This window comes from Spodoptera frugiperda, chromosome 27 (genome assembly GCF_023101765.2).
Source record: "Spodoptera frugiperda isolate SF20-4 chromosome 27, AGI-APGP_CSIRO_Sfru_2.0, whole genome shotgun sequence".
Lineage (NCBI taxonomy): Eukaryota > Metazoa > Arthropoda > Insecta > Lepidoptera > Noctuidae > Spodoptera > Spodoptera frugiperda.
In genome coordinates this window covers 9,154,648-9,171,547 of record NC_064238.1, presented here as the reverse complement: position 1 = coordinate 9,171,547, position 16,900 = coordinate 9,154,648, and positions in this window count along the sequence as shown.

Sequence of the window (16,900 nt, the reverse complement as noted above, 5' to 3'; positions counted from 1 at the left end):
CTAAATTTCATATGCACATGATCAGCTGTGCTTTTATTGACAACAAAACAAAAGGCGGTGCAAAATTTAGTTACAACATTGACATATAGATGGCACTCTAGTTATAACAATTACATTTTAACAAGATTATTAATTAACACTAACATTATCACAATAGGTCACTTAAATTTCCTATTCCCATATAAATAAAATTTTATTCAGTAAATGAACGATGTAAGCAAATGTGTATGTAATACAATACAATGCGAGTAAGATCGCTTGAAGCACTTTGAAACAACATGCTCGTAATTTATAATGATTTATGTCAAAACTTTGTCTTGAGATTGTGAATTATATTAATGTTTCATGTGTTATACGTACGTACATGTGTGTGTAAGAAGAAATTATGTAATGAAGTAATCGTGTTTTAAAGTAATGTAGCGTTGCTAATTGATTATTATAAAACTTTACCGGAGGCCAAATTGTCCTTCCCAATCTTTCTAATCGCTTATTCCTCAACAACCCTTAAAAGGTATCGCACTTGTAACGTCTCTGGTGTTTCGGTGGTCCATGGACGACGGTGATTACTTACCATCAGGTGATCCGTCAGCTCATTTACCGGCTTATACCATAAAAAAACTTACTAGTAGATGCGATAGGGTTTTGGTTCCTGAGCGTAGAAAGCACCTTCTTCATTGAATATCAGCTTTAATATTGGAATATCATGGAGTATTAGGTAATGTAAGTTGAGAAAATGTTTTACCGTATATATTAAAACAACTCGAAAATAGAGATTTTAATAACAGCTATTTTTAGCTAACAAAATATTAGATGAAGAGCGTTGAAAGCTTTGTAACCAATAAACAAACATAACATACAAATTTACATTAACACACACACAAACACATTTAAAAATAAACAGCTCCATCAAAATGAAGGCAATATTTTATCCTAAACCTACAATGGATTGTTCTAATTTACACTGAAAACACATACAAGGTAACACTATAAAAACGGTCCGTGTGAACAAAATCCCTAGACCCGTGTCAAAGCCTCCCTCGGATTTGTTTAACAAGATTAGAAGAGCGAAAAATACCGGACAATGAGTTGGAATTAACTGTGAATGTGTATGTAGGACATTTGTTGTTACTACTCTACGTATATACGTATACGTGTCGGATTAGAGAACGTTTTAGTAAAGAAAAATATGTTTCGACGAAAAAAAACTTATTGTTAATCCGTTTAGATACTATTTTCGAATGTCTCTTTATATCTAAAGGCTTTATTTTAGTCATTTATGAGAGTTATTGGGAGATTGAGATACGCTTGTCTTCGTAGGCAATGTGCTACGTCGTGCTACGAAATGCTACGGAACAGCTACGCGACTACGTAGTACATCGTACTGATTTCTTCTTCAAATTATTATCATAATTATTAAATCGTGTCCATTCAGTGCAAGTCTTGGAAAAAAGATCTCTCCATGACATACGATACTAAACCTTATCTTCAGCACATAACATTATTTTTTGCAAATTATGGAACTAACCTTTTATTTATCCTATAGATAACATTCATTATATTAAAATATCTTGTCTTTATGGTATTTCCATAAGTGTATCAAAATTGAAATAACAGACAACTCAAACGCTTTGACAGGCTTTTGTTCTCTTTCACGGTTAAGCAGAATATCATTTTATTGTAAAAGCACAACCCTACCAATATTACATAAAAGGCACAAAAGATATTTAATATTCCATAATATTTTCTAACTAAAAATAGTTGGAAAAGGGTATTCTATTGAGAGATTCCGACGTTACATGAAAGGATTATTTGATTAGAATTCCTGTCATAAAATTGTAGGTAATATTTAATTTCGGATGTTAGTACAATCGGCTTAGTTATTAGGTATGCAAGTAAAAAAAATATTGGTTCTGTATATTTATAGTTATAATTGGTATGCTTTATTTGGTAGGCTATTGTGGTTGGTAGGCTATTGAACCGATCAAAGATATGGGTTCATTAAAAAGCATACAATTTATATTTACTTTATTGCATCATGGCTATCGTGTGACATATTACATTATGTTGTACAATTTACTCAACTGCTCAACGAGGTACAATAGCTTCTGTCTTTGTAGTGACGCAATTTTAATCTACCTACACACCAAATAACTTAGCTGACTGTACATTTTACCTGAAGTTTGGGTTCAGAGGATCAACCTTTTAAAAAAAGGATCGTTCGTTATAATTTTATGAAAAATAAATTGGTGTTACGTTGAAGTAGAATAAAGAGTTGTCTGGAATAAAGGTTATGATATAAATTCATTCGTTTATAAAGTAAATATGGGAAGGGTCATGTGTTAATACCTACTTTATTTATTTAAATACACAATGTTTGTTTAATTTACACATCTAATATTGGGTTAGCTAATATGGGGAATAGATATTAGGTGTATAAAATGTTGGTAACGAATTTGATGGTTTCGGGTCTGGGTGTGATATGTATGTGAACTTGGATGTTTGTAAACGCAACCACGACACGGGCAGTTTAAAAAAGTATAATGTCTGTGCCAGTTAGTGCCGTAACATGTTAGACATTACGCTGTAAACATTACAAGGTGACTGCAACAAAACAAATAACAAACACACTTGTTCTAATATCCACTCATTACCAACCATATGTCAAAACAAAACGACTATTTGCACACAACCCTTTGAAACCAACCAAAGTGCATACGAAAATCGATTTAACGGCAATTAAATAAGAGTAACATATGAACAAAATCGTTTGATCATCCGATTCGCAAATACTGTGATTAAAAACGTTTTTACTTGTGTAAATAATCCACGAATAACGAGCTAGCAATTAAATAGAGCTTTGAGACAACATTGGGTGGACAGGGGCTTTACATCAAAGGACGGGACGTGGCCACGTGTCATCGAAGATAAAGACTGTTACTTAACTGAATTAGGCCTCGAAAGCAGCGAGTTGGATAGTTTAAAATATTGAAATCCACTATTCCTTTTATAAATGGGCTCTTTCTTCCTGTCCATAATTTTTATCAGTTTAAAAGGTTGTTAATATTTTTCTAAAGTTTTCAGGGTTGATAATAATGCGTGATTTTGTAACCATACACTAAGTAAAGTTCCAGACTCCGTACTGTTGTTAAGAATTTTTTTATTTTTAAAGAAACACCTGGTGGTAAGCGATCAGCGCCACTCATTGACACTTGCAACACCAGAGAAGTCCAAAGTGAGACTTTTAAAAAGAAATACGCTCTTTTCTTAAAGGTTTGAAGGTCGTATCGGTTCGGAAATACCGCCAATGACAGCTCATTCCACAGTTTTGTTGTCAAATACTAAAAATAATCAGTAATATTGATTACCGACCGGAATAGAACCTAACTGAAGACCTCTTGCTCAATAGTTACAAACATTTCACCTATACCTTTATTTAATTTTTAAAAACATATATTTCAACCTATTTTCCTACAGCTGTTTTAAGAGCCACCCGTTTTATGAGTAGGTACCTACGACTACTAAACGCTTGCCCGCTTTCAAATGAGGAATGTTTAATATTTGTTCCAACTGCTTTTATTAATGACAGTAACTACGTACTGGCCAGTGAAATTCGTGTTTCATTTAAAACATAATCTGCTGGCAGGATTAAAAACTTTTTAAATTGAAATATCGTCGCGGTGTTTTGAGTTTATACCTTTGTGTGTATTCATTATTTTGTTGGGTATGTTAGGTGTGATGTGAATGATAGCTGTGATGGGTTGATTTATTATAAACAAAGGTTTCTTAATATTCTGTTTTGATTGACACGTTAGTCGAGAACGATAGGATATTTTTTCTATCACTGTGGTGATTAACGTTATGTTGACAAATCTGTCATTCAAAGATTAGAACAAATATTAAATTATTATTATATCGTCACGCCTTTTATACCCGAAGGAGTAGGCAGAGGTGCACATTATAGCACGTAAAGCAAGCGTACAATGTACATGTACACCCACTAATATAATTTACAACCGCTCTTAGCATAAGTTGTCTAAAGTTTACGTGTTGATTCCGAAGCGGTGTGTTACAACAGAAGTGTTGTATTTAATTCTACAAAGTTTCACATTGGTAGTTGTTTTCACATTCGTAGTTGTTTACTATAAATAACCAAACCGTGATGAGTTTGGTTATTCAACAAACACCAAAATACTTTTATAACATCATTGTAACAAGAGATAGACTCCAAAAAGTCACAGGTTACATCAGGCACTAACTTTACAAATCCACTGCCGTAACTGGCAGGGCAATTACTTGCTTAGACACTTTTAAAATCCCGCAACATTCGGGCAAATAGAAACGTCGCGTGCTATCCCGAGCCACAAAATCTGGCTCGTTTCTGGAATAAAATTTTAAACTATTTAGTCCTATTTTGTGAATGTTATGTCTTTTTAACCAAATTCAAAAAGGAGGTTCTCAGTTTGACCTGTATGTTTGTGCGCGATTATCTCGCATTTGGTTAAACCGATTTTGATGCGGTTTTCAGCATAGTATTTTTCAGATTTAGGGAAGGTTTTAGGGATATTACTTGAATTAAACTTAATTGTCACTAAAGATAATTAATATGTTACTTTAGTGGTTACTAACAATAACTGACGAGTAGGTAGCCCAAGGTTGGATACATATATTGAAAAAATATTAAATTTTGTGATTCATAATACATTTTCTTATTATTGGAAATGTTGAACCCATTCTTACATTAGCTAATAACTGTAATAGTGACGTCACTATTCTTATCAATTTGATGTTGTTTGTGATTAACTGATTACGTACAAATAGGTAGGTATTAGAATATGAGCCTGATTACGCGTATAGTGTTTGTTTGTTTTATATTGGAATCCGAATGAAAACTTGGTTTTACCATCATTCATTGTGATAGCAGCTTCCGTAGATTTTGTGAGTAATCAATAATTTCCCATAATGAGAGTTAGTTGGGGTCGAGCCAACTATCAAACGCCAGTCTACGTCTGTCGAACGGTCAGTTGTATCCCCCACCGGTCATAAAATTGTACGTGCGTGTTTGTTTCTTAGCTGCGGTACGAGTCGGAAAGTGGGGCTTTTGGAATCTTTCGAATCAATGAAAAATTATACGAAGATTTTATGTGAAAGTGTTCTGCAAGTTCTGAAGAAAGATCCTACTTACTACTAGGTACTTGTAATTTTATTATTACTTTCGTGAGATATACTGAATGAATATTATGTTATCGGCTTACTTATGTAACTGTTTGCCGAGGAATTCGACTTGTTTCATAGCCATACTAGAGGCTCATATTCATGAGCAGCATTTCTCGATACACGACGCGCGGATTGTAGAGTAACAGCGCGACGCTTACGTGAGTAAGCCTATAATATAATAATTAATATAACTAGAATATTTTTTGTTTAAAACTTGACAAGAGATCTTTTGCAATAGGTCATTGAGTTAGTTTGCCAACATGGAAGCACAGATATTAAGAACACGTGTTGATAAAACTATCATTTACTACATAAAATTGTACAATTTTATTAACAAATAATTTCGAATCATACAATGCCTACGAAACCAACGAGAAAAAAAAATTATTTAAGCGAAAAAAATAAATAATTCCGAAAATGTCACCTGCCAGCAACATTAATAAAGGCATAGATTAGCTAAATCAGATGCGGTACAGACGTGAAGGCAGTAATTCCGTGTTCTCACTCTGTGCTAGTTGAGCAGACCACGAAACGTGGGCCGAATAAATAATACCAGCTGATTAGGACTGCACAGGTGTTGGTACGTGATGTCGACTAGCCATTACCGCGGCCAATTGCCGGCTCCTATTGGGGAGACTAAAAATGTACGCGATTCCGACATACGCGCCCATAGTTTAGTTACGTGATTCATAAAATATTGTGGTGGCTTTGTGTTGGTGAATTAGAAGGATTTGTACGTGCAAATTCCCTTTGAAAACTAATTCATACAAACGTGTCGCGTTATTCTATTCGGATTACTATTGAAAATGATGTTTCCTTCGCCGTTTGTCAGTGGTATTAAAATAAACTTAGAAAGTACGTGAAACTCGGTAAAGTCACATTGGTAATTGCCGTTGGTAGGTTACGAACTCGCACTCTCATGGCGAGCTTCTTAAACCTCCGAGCCACCATGACATTCAGTCATTCAATCAATTGGTATAAAAAATACAAAACACATAAACACTATGACAAAGCAGAATCGACTAAAACCTCAACAATTGGAAGTGTCAGTGTATGAGATCAATTACCCAAGTCCCAGAGTTCAGCTGCTTGTTTAGTTACAGTGTCGGAACAATTTGGTTTGCTCCCATCGGGAACAAGGACGGTTGAGTTCCTACCAGCTCCGTTTACATTGTATATCGTACACTCCTAAATGTTTGACTAATTTTGATACCTTCTGGGATTTCTAGAGACTGTGTAGGGTAATATTTTAAATGTATTGCTGTCTTTGTGAGGCTAGTTAGTCTTTTGTCGGTGAGTATATTCCCATTTTTATAAATGTATTGTTTTATAACGAAGAAATCATCGTGATGGCCCAGAAAGTGGCGTCGTGGTGGCTTTAGCGTGGAGTTTTAAGAAGCCCTCTCCTCATGCATTAGGGTGCGGAAACCTACCAATCTTACGGCATGTGACATGTTTTGAGTTATATGTACTTTCTAAGTTTATTTAGACAACAGTGACAAACGGCGAAGGAAAATATCAAAACAGCATCATTTACTTTAAAAAATATAAACTAAATAATAATGATTCAAATATAACTAAAATATTTGTAGTTTGGACTTAAACTACCAACAAAACTTACGCATTAAATTGATGAAACATTGGGAATAACGATCGACAGCTTTGAAAAAACTCACAATACAATCATTTACGTAATTTTATTCGCGATCGTCCCGTCAAAGCCTTAATGCTTAAAAGATGAATGCCAGCTCTCGATCTGTTTGATTTATGAGCTCATCTTCCATCGGGACTAACGCTGTATTACACTTAATTTTATTTAAGATTAATGTTGCATTTCCACCGTCTATTTATTTCCGAATTACATTTGAAACTGTACATTTTTCATCCTAATCTACGGATGAAGCGAAAACAATTTTGTTTCAACTTAAATTGCTATTTTTAGACGCATCGTTTGACACTGGACATTATTCACGGAGATACCGCGGTGGTTTATTTTTAAACTGCAATAACTAAGGGTCCGAACGATATTTTTTGTAAAAAGGGCTATAGTGTCCCTTTTTGTGTTTAGTTTATGGCCGTTCAATGTTGTGGAAGTGTGTGGAAAGTGAGAGATATGCCGGGAACATAACACGTCATAAATATCGGAACCAATATACGGATTTATACGCGTAGGCTGGATTTTTTTAAAGGAAAAATTAAAACTTTGATATGTGCGTTTTGGTGTTTATTTATGGGAGCTTAGATCGCCTATATTTTGACTGAGGGGCCCGCTGCCGGCCGTTGATAGTGTTTGCAGTGTCAATTGGTGCAAACACTGGGAGTTTTTAGGCAAAGTCTAGACTTTATTGGTTTAGACTTCAAAGAACCCAGGCAATTAATTGTGATAAATAGATACATACTATTTGTATTACAAAACTAAAATACAACAATTGCAAATTATATGAAACCATATTAACTAAATAATAATAACCTAACTAATATATTAACTATACTGCTTTTTATATTTTTAAATGTTTTTTTTATAATTTATATTTAAAATTGGAATTATCAAGGATTAGAAAGAAAAGAAGAATATAAACTATGACTATAATATCTAATACTTAAAAACACCTAAAAAGAAATGTGATAAATATATTTACACAATAAAAAAGACAGAAATTATTACAGGGATTAAGATAATTGGCGATTTATTCATACTTTGTCGGACAAATAACATACCGATTTTATCGTACATCCGTTTTCCGAAATATATCAGGCGATATTTTATGGACTTTGGTCGTAATACAAAGAAGGAAAAGATAATGTAAATGATTAGTAATTATCAGCACAAAACTGATAGACCTAAGATTAATTTTGCTAGAGTCCAATAAGGACCTACTTAATAAGCGACTTATAACATGACTTGCGAAAACATGGCTTATTAAAGGTATCAATTAATTGTACGTAATAATTTACTATTAAAATTAAATATAATTAAACATTTATACTGGCTATATAGTCTTACACTGTTTAAAATCAAGAACCATATTCTTACTACCGACCCGGAGCTGCGGACTGCCAAGCGGGTTACCGGGGCTCTGACTCGAAAAGCAAGAGTAGGAACGGGGTGGTTTTTAGTCAGTAAGAGTCTGTCATTCCTCCCGCCTTGCTGAAGGCGGGAGACGTTATTAGATGGTAAAAAGAAATGGGCAAAAAAAAGTTCCGTATTATTATTATTAGCGTGCAAAATGCGCCTGTAAAAAATTGGCAGTTCAATGTGATGTCATTAAAAAAAGTGAGCACCTTAATCTGGTAAGTACCTGTGTCTCAGTAACTACAGGCTGTTGATGTTTCATTAGCTTGTTTTGTTGAGTACACACTTAAGGAGCCGGGGTAGGCACAGGTGCACTCGCGACTATTTACTAGTCGCACGGGGTCACTACACCGAATTGCGAAGGGTGCTGCGGATAGAGAAAACTGTGGAGATGATTTGAAGAATAAAAAATACTGTAGAGTATTTCAGATTAAAAAGGCAATGTCTTAGATATTATTTGTTGGTTTATTTTTTATGGGGGGGGGGGCATCAATCATCCGACCTTGGGTGAGGGAGTATTACACTCTAACTGACTTAAAACCACCCGTCCCACTCCTGCTTTTCGAGACAGAACCCCGGTAATCCGCTAGGCAGTTTGCAGGCGCATCACTTTTGGAACAAGCTGAGTAAATTCTAAAAAGGCACTACACTGTGAAAATTGGTTTACACATTAACAAATGATATTATTAATAGAATACCTATCTATGTTTAATTTTGCATTAAAATTCTATTAACGCTATCGCTACGAGACATCAGAAAGTTAAGAGTATCTAATCACCATCAGAAATGTCTACTGATAGTTAGAAGGTTAACACATTTTTTTTTATATTTTATGAAACAGACAATAGACGTGCATGAAACACTTCTGTCAGCTGTTGATGATGAGTCACCAATCAAAATATTGTGCAATAAATTTACATATCGCATTCATTCATTAATTATGAATCATTCACACACAACCTTATCAATGAAACTCTTTAATAAAATTTTTAAGGTTAAATGAATAATAATCGGATAAGTACTCCATAGATTGCGTTGTTCTATTTTGAAATTACGTACGTCGAAGATTATCGTTGTCAGAGCCCCGCACGGACCGGAAGCTGTACAATGCGGGGGTGGCGCGCCCGACCACGGTTATTATCTACCTGCAACGTCACTTCCGGTTGGACTATCCCGCGTGGTTCGTTGAAAGAGGGTTCGATTTTTGAAAGTGCACGTTTCCACTCCCCCTGTAGAAAAACTTTACGCGTCGATACTCGACGATGGAAAATATTGTTTTTGTTTTAATGTACCTTTTTGGTTCTTTGGATCTTTTGCAATAAAGTCAATTCTTTCTTTTTATTGAATAATTTGATTGGGGGTTCCTTGGTTTAGTTTTAGGGGTTGTTTTAAGTATTGAGTCAATATTTACATTTAGGGTTTTCGTTTTCAAGATAATAATACTTCTTTTACAAAAAACCATTTGTATATTTTTTATCTTTCTAGTCAACATTCACATTTGGGTCGATCGGTCACAGAATCGCGACTAGTTAGTTAGCTACAGTTCCAGTATCAGTCAACCAATGAGATAATTAAATCTCAAAATCTCCGATCTTGTATATATCTATGAATTCCGGTGGGTATTAAATCAACACTAGCTATGTGCCATGTATTCTCCTTCTCAATTTCAAATAACTGTCTAATTAAACAGTTCCTGGCTCGCAGCCATATGTCTTCAAGTTAGCTGAACGACATACAGATTTATAGAACGTCAAACTAGATCAAAATAAACTTTAGGAACTTGACTACCTCGAAGAGTGATATCAAATTAATGTTTTTGAGTAAGATATTTTATATTTTAATACCAGTTAAAGCATATTTTACCCTGTTTTTAAGGACAACCTTAAAACTAAGAGTGCATTTAATCTGATAATTGTAATTTTTTATTAAGATTTTTAGTCAATCATTGTCTCAACTCTGAATTTTCTACTGAACATAAACACTGAAAAAGGGGTTCGCCAATAAAATTAATATTAATAGAAATAAAATTGTGTGATTTTGTTTACATTAAGTAAGTACCGTATATCGTGATTTACAATACAATAGGAACCAATAAAATTTATTACATTTAAAAACCTAAAGTAACAAATTACGAAAAATACAGCTTCCCAAACATCCAACGCGTATGTTCAAAATATCCAACAAATTATCTAGTTGTGTCCAAATGAGGAGTCAAACAGGAGACCCTTCTTGTCGGCTTGTGTTTTCACATCGCTGCACCTAAAAGGGGTGAGCACAACCTGTTTGAAAGCCAACTCTTAAGTCCTTAGACTGTCAGCTAAAGCCAACTTCACTGTAGAAATAGGTAAGTACCTTTTTGTATTTATTTTATATAAAGAAAATAATGGAAGGATGAGGTAAAGGGTTAAATTTTATACTGTGAATAAATTATGTTTTTATTTATGAAAAGGCTAAAGGCCTATATTTATAGACTACATACTTACATTTTACTACTATAAAAACCTTAGTTTTAGATAATGTATGTATTTGATTTCATGACTGATGTAGTTGCTGGTCGATTGGCTACTGCACAACGTGCTGTGGAGTCAGGTTCTGAGCAATGTGTTGGTTTGTAATGACATAGAAAATAAACTAAGTTTCATATTATATTAACTAATTGTAATGTGGTTTTTGTATAATGAAATTAAAATATTTGCCAATTATTTTTTGTAGAAATAAAGTATAACATATATAATAAATAAACAATAAGCAATGCGCAAGCATCTACGTAATTTCATGATTAATGACGGAAATAGTTACAGGACATAATATTGTAGCATTATAATAGGTATGTACCTAGAAATACGGTATAACACATAATTGTATTAGCAATTTGCGTAAATTAATATTTTAGTATTTTTCCTCATTTTTACCTAAATAAATGTGTTTTTGTTTTTTGGCAATTTTGATGATAATATAATTAGTCTAACTAACAACATTAGCTATAGCGTTTACATTATAACTTTAATGAGACATACTAAATTACTTATTTATATTTTTTGGTTTTGATGAGGAACTCGACTAGTTTAAACCCATGCTAGCGGCTCATATTCATGAGCAGATTTTCGCGGGTCGCTGTGATAATTAAAATATTGTAGTGCACAAGTGTGTGAAGAAATACAGATGCATTCTGTGTTCCTTACTTGGAAGGTGGTGGAAGGAGGTCAGACTCAGAACCAACGGCTTTACATGCTTTCCGAGATAAGGAGGTGAAATACTGCCGAAAGGTGAGACGTTGGTCTCCTTCTATTTCTATTCTATTCAGGATTTAATACCTAGATTTTCCATTTAAGCTCAAATATTTTTTTAGTTTTATTTAAGGCAAATTTTTACTGCTTGGTAATATTAGGATTACAGTTTAGGAATAGCTTCAGCTTAAATCACGGGATGAGCTAGTATTTAATTTCAGTTAGGTTTTATTTTCAAATCAATTTCATTTAATGATAAATTCCAATGATCCTTGGGTGAGACGATAGGGAGTGTCAGACTCTTACTGACTAAAAACCACCCCGTTCCTACTCCTGCTTTTCGAACCGGAGCCCCAGGTACCCGCTAGGCACTTTGAAGCTCCGGAATTTTAGTTTGGCTAGGAATTATTTCGAGGATTCAGGTTAACTCTAGCATATAAACTAGCTATATGCATCAAACATAAGGGATCAACGGCATGTAGCCAAAACAATCCTAAGATAGATAACTCCGGTGTAACTTGAAGCCATTTGAGGTTTCCTTTAGTAATTTGATAATATCAAGCAAAATATATGTTTTAATAGCTACCTACATATTGCCACGAACAAGGTGTATGTAGTTAGGGTTGCCCGCAAAATGTTGTTCGTCTACACATCTGTATTCCATTAGCAAATACGGTTTAGCCCGCTTTACATGGACCAGGGTATTAAGATCTCCCCCTCCCCGCCGGTTGGTTATGTAATTGGGCGTGTTATGGGCCGGGCGGTGTTTAATCAGGGCTCTGATGTGGGTGGACGTGACGTAAGACGCAACAAACGCCTGAGGTGCCATCAGCCAGGTAACGAGTGAGCGGAAATAGGGTTGCCAGTCTTGTAGGAAATTTTATTACTAGTAAGTAAAACATAACAAGGTACGTTTTAGTAGTTGCTAAGACGAAGTAAGTGGTAAAATTTGTTACTATACCTGTTTTTATACGAAAGAAACGCAAAGAAAACTATACTATCTGCTAACCTATAATCGGTATTTTCAAACCCACCTACTAAGCTTGAGGATTATAGCAAATCGTACGTAGAACAGATGCACATTCCACCACTTGATTGTTATGTGCAGTTGATAAGACATTTCTTTCCTTACATCGTATAAAAAAACATTGCCATACTTTGGACGACAAAAACCTGTCCAATTTCCTAAGATTTTATGTTTACACCTGTACATTACATTCTCTATTCATAGTCTTGACATCCTTATTAAGAGAAACATGTCAGCTAGCCCGTGTAATCTTGTTCGGATCGCGGCCACGAATTTCATAAGTGCTCGGTTGAGTTAATGGATGAAAACATTAACTCCTAGGGGTCGTATTTACTACATGGCTTTGGCCCAATGCTGGGGACATTTGCATATGCGATTGTGGGTTCACTTACACCCAAACGTACTGTTTAGTTTACGAGAATATATTGGGACTGTAAAGTAATATTGCTTGAGATTTAGACGGTTGTGCGTGGTTCGTGTAATAGTGTTACGTGGTTCAAATTCTCTTTGAAATCTTTGGGGAGATAGGAATAGTGAAGTGATGGTAGAGTTTGTTTGTCTACTTTCAATCATTCTGCGGGTGAGACGTATGTATAATGGTACATATACATTGTGTATTAGAATGGTTTAATGTATGTAGACTAATAAATAAAATGTTAGTGTCTGTAATATTGAAATTACAAATTTTTACTACATGCAATTTTCAAAACAGACAGGCATATTGACAGACGTCTGCCTATTACTGTGCATCTGTCTGTCTTTTTGTTCCGGTTAATCTCAAAAATGGCTAAACCAATTTTGACGGGATTTTTATTGGCAGGTATCTGATGTTACTAAGGAGTAACTTAGGCTAGAAAAAAATCATTAACCCAAATGTAAAAAGTCATTATTCTACGCCGACGAAGTTGTGGGCAGCAGCTAGTTAGTACATATTTATAGAATGACGCTTCCTTTAAACAGGAAAAAGGTGATGGATACCTATTGTTTTGTATGGACTATGAGTTTTCCTACTTCATCTATTTCTATTTTTATGAATTGTCACCTAGGAAAATCCTAGTTGTTATTGTTGCTAATTGGTAATACCATTCGCGTATTAATTGCATTATTACTATTTCGATTTCCCCATTGCTTTGATTTCCTTACTGGGTAAAACTGGATAACATTGATCGAAACAGCTGCATCGTACCTCATGTATATTACAAACTCTAAATTCTGCATTATTTTAATTTAAAAGTAATACTCTTAATATTTTTACAATTAGTTTTTATTTAGACATCATCATCATCATCATCAGCCGAGAGACGTCCACCGCTGAACAAAGGCCTCCCCCTTGGTCCTCCACGTAGAACGACAAGCCGCCACCTGCATCCACTGGCTCCCCGCCACTCTGACGATGTCGTCGGTCCACCTAGTGGGAGGTCTGCCCACGCTGCGTCTTCCGGTCCGCGGTCGCCACTCAGTCACCTTCCTGGCCCAGCGGCCATCAGTCCTCCGAGCGACGTGGCCTGCCCATTGCCACTTCAGCCTGCATATTTTGAGAGCTATGTCTGTAACTCTTGTTCTTTGGCGAATTTCCATATTTCGGATTTTGTCGCGCAAAGATACTCCGAGCATAGCTCTCTCCATCGCGCGCTGGGCGACTCTGAGCCTTTCTAAAAGGCCAGCAGTTAGGGACCATGTCTCGGTACCGTACGTCATCACTGGCAACACACACTGGTTGTACATCCTGGTCTTCAGACACTGCGGGATTTTTGACGAGAAGACTTCATGCAACTTCCCAAATGCTGCCCATCCGAGTTGGATTCTTCGAGCGACCTCTTTCTCGAAGTTGGACCTACCTAGCTGGATGATCTGACCCAGGTATGTGTAGTGGTCTACAACTTCGAGTATATCGTTCCCAACGACAACCGGTATAGGTGCAACATGGACATTTGACATGATTTTCGTCTTGTCCATGTTCATTTTAAGGCCCACCTGTTGGGAAACGGTATTGAGGTCGCTGAGCATGGTGTTCAGCTCTTCCAGCGACTCTGCCATTACGACTATGTCATCGGCGAAACGGAGATGAGTGATGTATTCGCCATTAATGTTGATGCCGCGTCCGCTCCAGTCCAAGAGCTTAAAAACGTCCTCCAGTGCGTTCGTGAACAGTTTCGGAGATATAACGTCTCCCTGTCTCACGCCCTTCCGCAACTGGATTGGCCTCGTAGTCTCTTCCTGGAGTCGGATGCGCATGGTGGCGTTGTTATACAAACACTTCAAAACCTCGATGTATCTATAGTCGATGTGGCACCGCTGGAGAGACTGCAGCACCGCCCAGGTTTCGATTGAATCGAAGGCTTTCTCATAGTCCACAAACGCCAAGCATAGTGGCAAGTTATACTCCTCGGTCTTCTGTATAACCTGCCGCAGCGTATGAATGTGGTCTATGGTACTGAAACCTTTTCGGAATCCGGCTTGTTCGGGAGGCTGGAAGTCATCAAGCCTGCGTTCGAGACGGTTCGTGATGACCCTCGAAAACAGCTTATACACATGGCTCAGAAGTGAGATAGGTCTGTAGTTCTTTAGCAGACAGTTGTCGCCTTTTTTAAAGAACAGAACCACCACACTCCGTTGCCATGCTGCTGGCGTGGTTCCCTCGAGTATGACGGAATTGAATAGCTTCTGGAGGACTAAAAGTATCGGTTTTCCACCCGCTCGCAGAAGTTCCGACGTGATTCCGTCATCGCCCGGCGCCTTGTTGTTTTTAAGCTGTTTGAGAGCCATCCTAATCTCGTACAGGCTGATGTCTGGGATATCCTCAGTGTAGTGCCGCGTCAGTTTAGCTCTTGGGTCCCGAGCTGTACCGACGATGGGTTGCCGTGTTGAGGTGTATAACTGTCCGTAAAACCTCTCGAGCTCTCCGAGGATCTCGGACTTCGACGAGATGACGCTGCCATCCTCGGTCTTCAGCCTCGTCATTTGGCTTTGCCCAACAGACGAATTCTTTGCGAAGACTTTTGAGCCCTTGTTTCGCTCAATTAAGTCTCTGACTCTTGCGGCGTTATAGGCCCGCAGGTCACGTCGCATGTATTTCGAGATTCGTCTATTGAGCTTGCCGTATTCAGACATATCGTCTGAAGACTGCAGCCTCATCTCGCTACGATTCTTAAGAAGTTTTAAGGTTCCGTCGGAGAGCTTTTGGGGCCTGTTTCGGCGGGGGTCTTGAAGAAGTCTGACCCCACTGCTCGGACAGTTTCCACCAACCCATTATTTATCTCGTCCACGTTTCCACAATCAGCTAGACACTGGAAGCGATTTTGCAGTTGGAGTTGGAACTGCTCGGGGTCTTGGATCTGGGCACGTCCAGGGCGGAGCGTGGACTTCACCAGGCGTGACCGCTCTAGTTTTACATTGATGTTCAGTGTGCCCCTGACAATACGGTGATCGCTACCGGTTTTCACCTTCGCTATCACAGAGACATCACTGAATATACGTCTTTCGGTCGCCATGATGAAGTCGATCTCATTTTTGGTAGAACCATCAGGGCTTATCCATGTCCACTTCTTGGCCGGTCGCTTCTGGAAGAAGGAGTTCATCAAATAGAGTCTCTCCCTCTCCATAAAGTCGACCAGCCGCTGGCCCCGATGGTTTCGCTGCCCATATCCAAATGGCCCTATTCTCAACTCATCGCTATTCCGTGTGCCCACCTTTGCATTGAAATCCCCCATCACAACGGTGAAGTGTGTTTCGGAGGAGTGTATGGCTTTTGAAATTTCCTCATACAGAGCCTCTACTTCGTCGTCACAATGTGTCGAGGTCGGCGCATATACCTGTATGACCTTCAGCGAATACCGGTTAGATATTCTGAGTATAAGGTACGCTACCCTGTTCGACACACTGTCGACCTCACACACGTTGTTGACGAGAGACTTGCGGACGAGAAATCCGACACCACCCTGGGATTTACGGTCTCCTTCCCGGAAGAAGAGCAAGTTGCCGGAATCTAGGATTATCGTATCCTGACCCTCTCTTCGGATTTCAGATAGTCCCAAGATGTCCCACCGCATTTTGCTCATTTCTTCCTCCAGCTCGACAATCTTCTCATCAGTCCGCAGTGTGCGGATGTTGTGCGTTGCCAGGGCCAAAGTTCGTCGGGGGTGGTAGCGCTTTCTCTGCCGGGGATTCTTAGCACCCCCTGCTCCGCCGTTACCTGATCCGCTACCTAGATCAGGAATAGCGGAGCTGCCGGGGACTGGGGGCCGTGTAATTTTGTTGTCGCTCATAGTGAAAGGGGGGGGGTTGCCATAATCCCCACGCTTGGCAGGCGGCTTGGGGATCGCAGTTAGGTCACCGATAAATTTTGAGAATGCTGCTGCC